We start from the raw sequence: 11283 nt of genomic DNA, 5'->3' as shown, positions 1-11283 counted from the left end.
GAGTAGCATCTTCCCTTAAACCTAAAAGACTTTCTCTTTTCCCCACTGTGGTATTGCTTTATCCTTCCCCCCCCACCCCCCTTCACCACTGTATTTCTTTTTTTACTGTTAGTATCATATCTGCTACTTACAACCTTCATGGCCCCTCTGTTCTCTCTTCCTTCCCCTCCCACTCACATATTTTCACTTTCTCTTTTGACTTCTGTCTTCTCCCCCTATTGCTTCTCTCGTGCTCCCTGGCTTTGGGCTGAGCTGAGAATCCATTTGAGCGGCTCTCTCTTAGTTTGGCCCTATAGAGGGGCTCCCCTCCCACCCCCACTTAGAGAAACCCCCTGGAACTGCCTGGCGAAGTTGGATGTGCGTGTACATGTGTGTGCATTTTTCTGGGAAGAGGACAGTGGCAGACCCTATGGACCGTTTACTCCCGCACAATTCACCATTTCCTATGCCCTTGACTTCCTTTGTCAAAGAGGCCAAAAAGCTAAAAATTTCAATTTCTCAACTTTTCTCATTTGACCAATGAGAAGGAAAACATGCCTTTCTGAATAAAAAGCAAAGCTTCACTAGGAGAAAATCCCTTCTCCTTTACTTTTTCCCGTTATTCCTGTCTGGAATGTGGATATAAAGGTTAGATGTGCAGCAGCCATCTTGCAAACATGAGGCTGCCAGCCTGACGGTGAAGGCCTGTATGTAAGGTAGAAGGGCAGAAAGTTGGAAAGAGCTTCAGTCCCTGGTGGCATCCTTGAGCCACCATCCCAGCTCTGGATTATCTACCTCCAGACACATTTTTACATGTTATGAAATACACACAAACACACACACACACTCACACAATTTTTAAAATGAGAGGTGAAAGTATAAACAGGAATTCTAAAATTTTCTTCCTGCTTCCTGATAGATTATCTTGCATGTGCCCAAGGGGCAAGCATCCCATTTTGGAGACCTCTGCTAAACAACCAAGGCACAATTATATTAACAGAAATCAGCAAAACTTAAAACAGTAGTGATAAGGAAGGGGGAAATATATCCAGAAAAGCATACTATAAGACAGGGTGGGCTTCCCTGGTGGCAGCAGTGGTTGGGAATCTGCCTGCCAATGCAGGGGACATGGGTTCGAGCCCTGGTCCGGGAAGATCCCACATGTCGCGGAGCAGCTGGGCCCGTGCGCCACAACTACTGAGCCTGCGCTCTAGAGCCCACGAGCCACAACTGCTGAGCCCATGCGCCGCAACTACTGAGGCCTGTGCGCCTAGAGCCCGTGCTCTACAACAAAGAGAAGCCACCGCAATGAGAAGCCCGCGCACCGCAACGAAGAGTAGCCCCTGCTCGCCACAACTAGAGAAAGCCCGCGCGCAGCAACAAAGACCCAACACAGCCAAAAATAAATAAATAAATAAATAAATTTATAAAAAAAGAAAAAAAAGATGGTGATACTGTGAGGTCATTTGTGTCTTGTATATAAATGACTAGAAGGACATACATAGAATGTTAATGGTAGTTGTTTTAAACTACTGTATGTTCATAGTTTTCAGCATCAACCATGTACTGGTTTTCTTATTTGCAATAAGAAAAAAAAGTAAAAAGAAATGTTATTTGAAATACCCCCGTAGTTCAAGACAGGCCTTCCCCACTTTATAAAATCACTTCTTCCTTCAAGGTGCCCTTGTCGTGGCTGAGTGTCTCTCTGCCCTGCACAGACATGCTCTACCGTGAGCTCCAGCCAGGCAGGTGTGGCGCTAAGGACCCGAGATGAGATGACAGCTCATTTCAAGTGGCCTCCAGCCTGCTCTGGGGGGAAGGAGGTGATCGGAGTTGGGAACATGAAGGCCCCGTGGGACGTCACCCTTGGTGACCAGACCACACTCCCATGTATCAGTGCACTTTCCCCATGGCTCACTCTACTTGTCACAAAATTGCCCTCATTTCCATCCCTGTCACAGAATGATGGGCTTTTATCCTTGGAACACTGTCTAAGTCCACTTCTACCTCTTCAGAGCTGGAGGAGAGCAAGCTCTAAGAAGCTGAGGGTATGTCCAAGGTCAAAGTGGAGACCTCAGCAGCAGAGCGGGGACCAGAAATCATTTAGTCGTTAACAAGCACCATATAGAATCCTCCCTGCGAGCTGGGCGTTGCCATCTTTCTTACCATACAAAAGTCCTACAGGATAGGTGTTGTCAGCTCCATTTTAAAAGCTGAAGAAACTAAGGCTGAGATAGATCATGTGATTTCTCCAAGGCTAAAAAAAAGAAGCAGAACCAAGAGTTGAACCCAGCCCTATCTGGCTTCCAAATCTCGGCTGTTTCCACCATTTTCAGCTGACTCAACACAGTGCTTGTGTGATCTTGTGTTACAGACGTATCCACAAAGCAGTTTACCACCATCCCTCTATAGGTGTCCTTAGCTACTGGAGCCTCAGAAAATCCATTTCAGTGCCACCTCCCTCTCCCCCTTGGTATAGGAAATGCTTCCTGAAAGGCTGTTCTCTCAGCAGCTGGTGATATTTGATTTGATTAACACCCTGGGACCTATCACCAGACTTAAAGCTGATGCTTAATTAATTGCTTACATTAAAGAGCTGGCACTTTCTGCATTCGGGTCACATTTCCAGCCTCAATCATGTTTTCATTTCAGCAATAATATTTACGTGATTAGCAAATAGTCAATTCATACTCTGGTGTGGACTTAAGCTGTGTGTGGGACTTCCCAAAGCAGATGTCCTTGACAGGTGTAAAGAAATAGGCTTTTTTTTCACAGCAAGAGCCATGAACAGGATCTTCTGCTTATTTCTCAATGAAAAATTGTGCCTGGATCAACAAATATTCATGGAGCACTGACCTCGTCTATGTGTCAGTCAACATTTCCAAGGTCCCATGGGAGCTAAAAAGAAGTGCACTCACTGAGAAGTCACATTAGATTTAACTCTGTTTTTGTTTTCCCATTTTCTGGTCCAAGACCTAGATGCATAGATTAGAAAAGACATTTTTATATTAGACATGCATAGTTAGAAAAGACATTTCATATTAGACATCTGAAGTCTAATATAAAATAGATATTCGCATTCGCTAAGGTTTCCCAAAATATTATCATGCAAATGGAAGAGATACATGGCCTGTATGACACTACAATTAAGTGAGTTTGTGATGTTAAATGACCCTAGGATGTGAATAAAGGTCAAACTGGAAAAAGGTGATGTGCCACAAGATTATCCTATGCGATATTTTGAATCAAGAACCTAGATAATGACACAGAAAAGCATGATTACATCTTCTAATAGCTGCACGTTGGAAGGAATAAGACAGCATTTTGGATGACAAAGTTCTTGACACACTGGACAATGGGCTGAATTCAAACACCATGAAATTTTGTAGAAACAAATGCCATAGAACCACCAGAACCAGTACTGTACAGGGAGGGCATGGCTCTGAGGGGTGCCATCAGCCACAAGCTTCACATGAGGCAATGGCGGGATGTATGACTCAAGTCACTAATGCATCTGCTTGACTGCACGTGTCAACTACCGAGATGGAGGACAGTGAAACCCCTGCTCTCATTTTTACTTCTCAGCCCACCCTTAGATAGTGCAGTCGGTTGTAAGTAGGTTGACCACATATGATAATATTCTAATCAGGACAGTTTTTAGAATAAAAGGGTTTGCAGGTGATAATTAAGCCTGGAAAATAGGCATAAACTAAGACTCCTGGACAAACTGGGACCAATGTTACCTAGTTATAAGGGATATAGACAGATTGGAGGGGATTCAGAGGAGAAACTGGAGGATGGACAGGCCTCAAAAAAAGAGATGATGGGGACTTCCCTGGTGGTCTGGTGGCTAAGACTCCATGCTCCCAATGCAGGGGGCCTGGGTTCAATCCCTGGTCAGGGAACTAGTTTGTGCATGCCGCAACTAAAGATCCCACATGTGGCAACAAAGATCCCGCGAGCTGCAACTAAGACCCGGTGCAGCCAAACAAATAAAAATTAATTAATTAATTAAAAAAAGAGATTATGGTACATCTTTGAAGAGAACTGTTTCGCCTGAGGAAGAGCCAAGAGAGATTTATATGAAAGCTATTTTGGGATATTCAAAGGGCAGCATGTGGAAGAGGTGTGGGACTTATGATTATGGGTCTTGAGGGATTCTGCTATGAGGTACCCACTATAGAGAAAATGACTGCTTCTCAGGGGTACTCCCGCCCAAGAGGGGGTAATGAACAACTGACCTCCAGCTATAAAAAAAAAAAAAAAAACATTTTGGAAGCCTACCTGGGTACATCCATCACTTCCTGTTCATGTGCTTACTTAGTTCTCCAAACAAATTCCAATAAATAGGAATAATTCCTTCTTAATGAAATCCAGCTTCTTTTCTTTTAAAATATTATTATTGTTTAAATATATGGTGGTTCTTCTCTCTTTTTTTCAAAGAGAACATCCTTTATGGAAATTAGACACACACAGGTCTGTGATTCCCTGGCCCTCCTCTATACTTTTATATATGCTTTCTTCAGGAGATAATTTAGAGGAGAATTTTCTTCAATATTCTTAGTTGTAAAGACCAACACAAACACCATATTACACTGAATCTAAGACACCACTGATTATAAGATGCATAACTACTGTGGAGCATTTAAGAGAGAAAAAAATGCTGCCAATGAACTATACCCCGAACTTCTTCACATTTAGCTTCGAACTTTCCTGGGCCAACTCAAAATTGTCATATTTGTTTCGGTTTTTCACGTGACGTTAGTATCTGTGTCATCGAGACCATTAAAAATGCAGTATTTCTTTTAAAAGCATTCCACTATTATCTCCAGAATTTTCTCCCAAGCAACTAACACTTGATCTAAAGGTTTTGATGTTGTTGCTTTTTTGACCTAACCAGCAAAGGACGAGGGTAAGTTTTCAGACAACAACCAGGATTTTATTCTTTCTTCAAACAGTCCTTAAATTGTTTGCTGACTGAAACATTGAGGAAGTGAAGTTGTCCAGTTATGCCACCAAGAATAACAATAAAATTAGCTCTACATGGACAATGACGGCTCCATCCCAACTGGCACCCAGCAAACACATGCCTGGGATGCTAAAATGTGAAATATGGATGTTTGAGAATTGATAACAGACAGTAACTCCATCTCCCTATCTGCTTTGTGGTCCTAGGTTATGCCCTTTGCCTGCTAATCCCCTGCCTGCTTTCCTTATTGGCTGGGATAACCTCTAATAGCTCCTCTTTCTTTAGCTGAGAGTCTCCTCAAGTGCTCTCCTGGGTTGTCATTTCTATTTTATGCCCAACTTTGTCTACTTTGGAAGTATTTCCAATCTTCCCATTTTAGCTAGGTTTCCATTATATGCCCATCAACTGGTAGAACACAAAGCAAAAATGAAAAAGTCAAGCAAGATTCTGTATCTCAAAAGAAGACACGCTTCATCTCTCACTGTTTTTAATAAGAAGCACTATACAGCTTTACGGTAAAGAAGTAATTCTTAGCTCTGGCTGTGAAGTAAAATAATTTGTAGAGATTTTTAAAATGTAGATTCCAGTGGGCTATCCCAAGACCTACTGATTCAGACTCTCAGGGTTGGGAGTGGAATCGGGGGGAAGCAGGCACTTGTATTTTTTAACAGAGTAACGTGGTACGTCATCTATGTTGTAAACAATTAGGAGGACATTAGGCATTTTCCCGTTCATGCAGGGATAATTCTACTGGCAAACACCAACACAAATTTGAAACCAAGAGCCCCAACTCTACGTGTGCAGCAAAAAACAATTCATGTGGACAGGCCACAATTTTATTCATTCAAACCATAATATTCATACCATCCTGTTTTCAACATGTTTAAATTAAGGGGTATGAAGGCAATTGTAATGATTGGGCATGGGAATGGGCATGGTGAGAGTACATGCTGGAAACAAAGAATGAGATTTCCTTTTTCCAGTCTCGCAACAATCCCCAATGTTGACTGGTCTGAGGCCATGGGGAAGGGAATCTCATCCTCCACACTCTTGCTACAGCTTTCCAGGGCCATTTCAGGAACAAAATGATCTGGGCATAATTCTGATTCCCTGATCTGAGGATCTTCTATCACCTGAGAGTGGAAGGCTGTACTAGTGAGGGCCTACGCTCAGGAAATATACAAATCCCTGCACCAAAGGGCTCAGGAAGTGGTGTTTAGGGCTGCAGGAGAGTCCCGATATTCTCTACTAATCATCTCCATTTTTAGAAAAGGTTCTTCTGAATTTCAGGCAAGCAAGAAGATCCCCCACCTTGTGTGGGTGAAAGTAGATAATTGGTGATTCTACTGTTGGCCTTTTAATTGTGCCGGGGAATTCAGAATGCAGTTTCCACACCAAAGCCCAGATTCCTCTTGCTTACCTCTTGGATCCAGGGACCTCTTGCTCATAACCAAGGAAGAGTCTGAGATTCACTGTCTCCTGCGAATTTCTTTTCCTTTTGGGCCTAAAGCAGAGGCTGCAAGCAAGAACACAAGAAGCACAAATCATTGCAAATCCAGTGCGGATGGCTGAAATAAATATTTACATTGCACTTTGTCTCTTGCTACTATGTAGTGAACACACAGTCTGTGCCTGGCCCTTTATCTACATTATCTCCTTTACTCCTCACCACAACCTGTGAAATAGGTTTCAGTGGCCTCCTGGTCTACAGAGCGGGAAGCAGATACAGGTTAAGCAACACCCCCAAAGCCATGCAATGAGTCAGGGCCGAATCCAGGAATGAATCCCGGATCCGATTCCAGAGTCGAAGGTCTGTCAAACATCGGTTGTATGAGAAAAGCAGTGAGGAAAACCTAATTTGGATTGATGGAGGGATGGCTAGATGGACAGATAAACAAGTAATACTACATAAATATATAGATACATACATATAATAGAACATACATTATAGAAGCTAGGTGGTAGTTATATGGGTGTTCTCTGAAAGATTCTTTGAAGTGAAAGAGTAGCATTGACATATATACACTACCAAATGTAAAACAGCTAGCTAGTGGGAAGCAGCTGCATAGCACAGGGAGATCAGCTCGGCGCTTTGTGACCACCTAGAGGGGTGGGATAGGGAGGGTGGGAGCGAGACGCAAGAGGGAGGGGGTATGGGGATATATGTATGCGTATAGCTGATTCACTTTGTTATACAGCAGAAACTAACACAACATTGTAAAGCAATTATACTCCAATAAAGATGTTAAAAATAAAGTTTTGTATGTTGGAAAAAATTTGAAATCAAGTGTTGGGGAAAAGAAAGAAAGGGAGTGAGGGAATCAAAGATATAGCCAATGAAACATTCTTTCAAGGATCTGTCTCATGTTTCATTAAGTATTTTAGAATTTTAAATTCAACTTAGTTTGACAACTATGTATTGAGGCTTTATTGTGTACCAGGCAGCAAAACACCTGCCAGCCTAGGATGTTAAATTCATGGCAGGTGCTGTAAGGACACACGACAGAACGCTTCTGGGGTTCAAACCCAGCAGCTCACCCTAACTTAAACCTGCAGTACGAGGCTGACTTTGATAAAGGGCTGTAATGAATGGGTGAAGAGCTACAGAAACACGAGGACAGATAAAATAATAACTGACAGGTCTGGGAAGATGCCTGGGAACAGGTGAAATGTGAATTGTGCCTTGGAAAATAGGGAAGACGTCAAAAGGTCTGAACTGTTTTTACTCAAAACTCTTCTAACCCAGACACGTGGGTTTTTTCCCCACACCAACCAATCCTCTGATACCATCTGAGTGTCCTACGATGCAATTCAAATTTGACACTACCTGCTGGAGGTAGAGTCAGATCCCACAAGTTAAGGAAGGGCTCAGTCCCCCCAAGACTGTCCCCAGTTTACTTATTTATTTTATTTTTGGCTGCGTTGGGTCTTCGTTGCTGCGCGCGGGCTTTCTCTAGTTGCGGCGAGCAGGGGCTACTCTTCGTTGCGGTGCGCGGGCTTCTCATTGCGATGGCTTCTCTTGTTGTGGAGCACAGGCTCTAGGTGTGTGGGCTTCAGTAGTTGTGGCACACGGGCTCAGTAGTTGTGGCGCACAGGCTTAGTTGCTCCACAGCATGTGGGATCTTCCCGGACCAGGGCTTGAACCCGTGTCCCCTGCATTGGCAGGCAGATTCTTAACCACTGTGCCACCGGGGAAGTCCCTGTCCCCAGTTTAGATGCCAATCGAAGGTTGTGGGTCCTTTGTCATAACTCTGGTGGCACTTCTGAACACAGAGGACTCAGAGCCGTGTGCTGTGTGCACTCAACTCCATGGAGCTGGCTCAGACTCTCTGTACCTTAGACACCACTCAGCCATTTCTGTCCTGAGGTTTTGCAGTCTCCTTGGGCTCTACTTGGGAAGTTATGACACCCCAAGCCATGTGGGGTTTCTGCATTTACCACCTTTCCCCCTGAGAAGGAGGAGGGCCAAAGCCTCTTTCTCAGAAGGGCGAGAGGCCACCAGCTTCTGGGAGCTCTCTCTGCTCCCCTCTCCCCACCTTCCACCTACCCTTCCCTCCTCCTCCCCTCCTCACCAGCACACCTGGAAAACTGCATGTTCTCTCAGAGGTAAGAAGCCTTGGTCCAACTCATAATTTCTATGCCAAGTGCCTTTAGAGTCTTGACTTCTGAAAATCAAAAGCTTTTTTTTTTTTCCTGTGCTTTGGTGAAACTCCATTTTTCCCTGATACAATAAATGCGGCCTGAATGAGGTTAGGGGGAGAGGTCAAGGCAACAGGAGCTGCCAGAGGGGGAAATCTGTTCATATATTAAAAATATCACTCTGCCAGTGTCCTCACCACGCTTTAAATTTGGTTCATCCCTTGAGCAGAGGGCAAAGTGCACCGTGCATCCTCTCTGATAATAATTACTCTTCCCTGTTCTTGTGTCTCAGAAGCATTTCAGTTCCAGGTGACCTGCTCTAGACTGGCTGCAGATTGAATCCCAAGGGACGCCTAAAACCTAAAAATGACGCATCTCACACCTCGAAAGCAGCCTCAGGTTTAGAGTAACTTCTGACTCTCTGGAGGTTTTCTCAAGAAATTCAGCAGACAGGTCCCCAAGCTGCTCATCACCAAGGTGTGTCATTGACTCGAAATATAACTATCTTAGTTGTATGGCTGGTGTGCCTGCTATACAGTCTTTGAAAAATTATTATAACACAAGATCCTTAAGTTGGGGCGATGTGCTTCCCAAGCTTTCTGTGCCAGCACAGCAAATTAAATATTTCTCATCCTCCTACCTGGCCACGCACAGCTGGTCTCGTGCCCTGTTCGCTGAGACGTCGGCTCCTTCTCACCCCTTGTGGCATGTCTTTGGCTAGACACTAGGGTCCTTTCTTCGGTTTCAGTTACCCTTTCAGGTTCATATGACAGTCTTTTGCATCAACTATGGGGCCTGAAAGAGAAGTAACTTGTCAGTTTAAAAAAAATCAAGGTCAAAAATGCAGATGTTTGAGAAAAAGATTAACTTGATGCTTTTCTTCACCAGTTGCACACCCCAAATGAGGACCTAGGGAGTTTTAGTTCTGAAACATAACTATATATTAAAAAGATCCCTCAGTTCAAGTTAATAAATACCCATAGGGTCTGTCTCCCACCATAAACCCACACAGAAAAAAGTCAGAGATGCCCCTCCCCATTCAGCAGAAAGAAATTTTCCTTGTCACAAATTAAATCCTCCCTTGTGGCCGTGGATTTATCAGCAGACTTGCTCATAATGGTCACCTTATGAAAGACAGCTGGGAACAATAAATCATTCCCTGTTCCAAAGGCTGCTCTATCTGGTTCAAAATGGCAGACTTCCTGCTGGAATGAACCTTCTCTGGGCCAATAATATTTCTAGGGAAAAAGTGGAGAGGATGGTGGCCGCAGTAGAGTGAGACACACACGTGCTGGATCTGAAAGGAAACATTCAGCAGCTTGTGGCTTCACCACCTTACATCTGTTCTTAAACAACACCCAGAGGAGATATCGACCTCAGATATGCTGAGTTTTTTCACCCACTCAGAGTTGAACATTAACTATTCAACTGAACTTTTATTATCTAGTGAAAAATAATACAAATGCACAAGATCATTCAGGGAGTATGTTGTACGGCTGATACCATACGCCCTCTGTTCCTCCTTTCTACCAGGGATGAAAGAAGCTTTTCACTTCAAGAACAGAAATTTAAGACATGTGACCAATAATGCTAGAAGATATGAATAAAACATTGATTGGGCTTTGCAATTCTGAAAACGGTAAATCACCAACAGCTCAAGCAGTGATCATTTAACCAAGACCCTGAAATATATTTGTTTAATTTGGTGTTTCATCAATCACTTCCATTGTCTTCCTGGCACTGGGAGAAATGCACAGGCAATTTCTCTCCCAACATACCCGCCCCCCCAACCCCCCCCCCTCAAAAATAAAGCACATGCTTACAAAAAATCTCTCTCACCTAACCAGACATTTTCTGAGAAGCACATACGATGGTGTTTTAAACTCAAGGCAGCACTCAGACGTGTGAAACATTTTTCAAAGCCCCTGAAAACTTCACTAAAGAAGCAGAATCCACATACTTCACCCAGTCTGCCTGACTTAAAATAGCGTGAGGCTAGAATCATCCACATGTAGAGTTAAACAATAACATTCTCCCAGGAGATACATGCTGTGAGAATCAATAACCTCTTCTCAAACCAGCAAATTGGTTTCAAGTGTTTCGGTTCACTGGTTACATCCAACAGCCCCGGATAAAAGGCCACCTCCCGAGTGAAAGGGAAGGGGGTGATGAATTCCTGAAAAACATGTTCTCATCAGAATTCCTGTGTGTCATACTACACGGATGGTGTTTGTAAAAATCTTTGGAAAGTACACTGGGGTTTACTTTCAGGCAATCCTCTTTGTTGGAATTTTAACAAAAATGCTTTTCTCAGAGCACTGCGTACTGTCTAATTTCGTGAAAACAACTCACTGCCAAGTAATTGTTTAAATAATTTGATATCTTCAGGATTTCAGGTTTTTCTTAACTTTGCAACTGTATTATTCTTTCTAAAACAAAACATTATTTTCTAGAAAAGTTACAGGCCCTTCTACTGAGCTATGGGCTCTGGGAATATTTGTCAGAAAATCTGGTCATTGAACTCGCACAAAGTTCATGTCCCTCATTCCCAGGCAAGTAGCCTGTGTTTTTTCTCTCTTTCTTTTCATCCCGTGAGTGCCTTTCACTCTTCTCTCCAGCAATGTCTATCATCACCTCCATAAGTTGACTTCGCTCCCCTGTTCAGAGGGCATCTATACCAATCTAACTTTGGAAAC

General features: G+C 43.3%; 1 long non-coding RNA gene across 14 annotated transcripts in view; it reads right to left on the bottom strand.

Annotated features, from left to right (window-relative positions):
- LOC309634102 overlaps positions 1–11283 on the bottom strand; it is a 149717-nt gene that overhangs the window by 74202 nt on the left and 64232 nt on the right. For all 14 annotated transcript variants that reach the window (XR_014247842.1, XR_014247843.1, XR_014247844.1 and 11 more), the window contains 2 exons: positions 9228–9382; positions 6369–6464 (listed from right to left, as the gene is read on the bottom strand). This is a non-coding gene — a long non-coding RNA (uncharacterized lncRNA). The remainder of the gene's footprint in view (positions 1–6368; positions 6465–9227; positions 9383–11283) is intronic.

The sequence above is a fragment of the Balaenoptera borealis genome (assembly GCF_965194805.1).
Source record: "Balaenoptera borealis genome assembly, chromosome: 8".
Lineage (NCBI taxonomy): Eukaryota > Metazoa > Chordata > Mammalia > Artiodactyla > Balaenopteridae > Balaenoptera > Balaenoptera borealis.
Note: the sequence above shows the minus strand (reverse complement) of the source record. Positions and strands in the feature narration are given on the sequence as shown.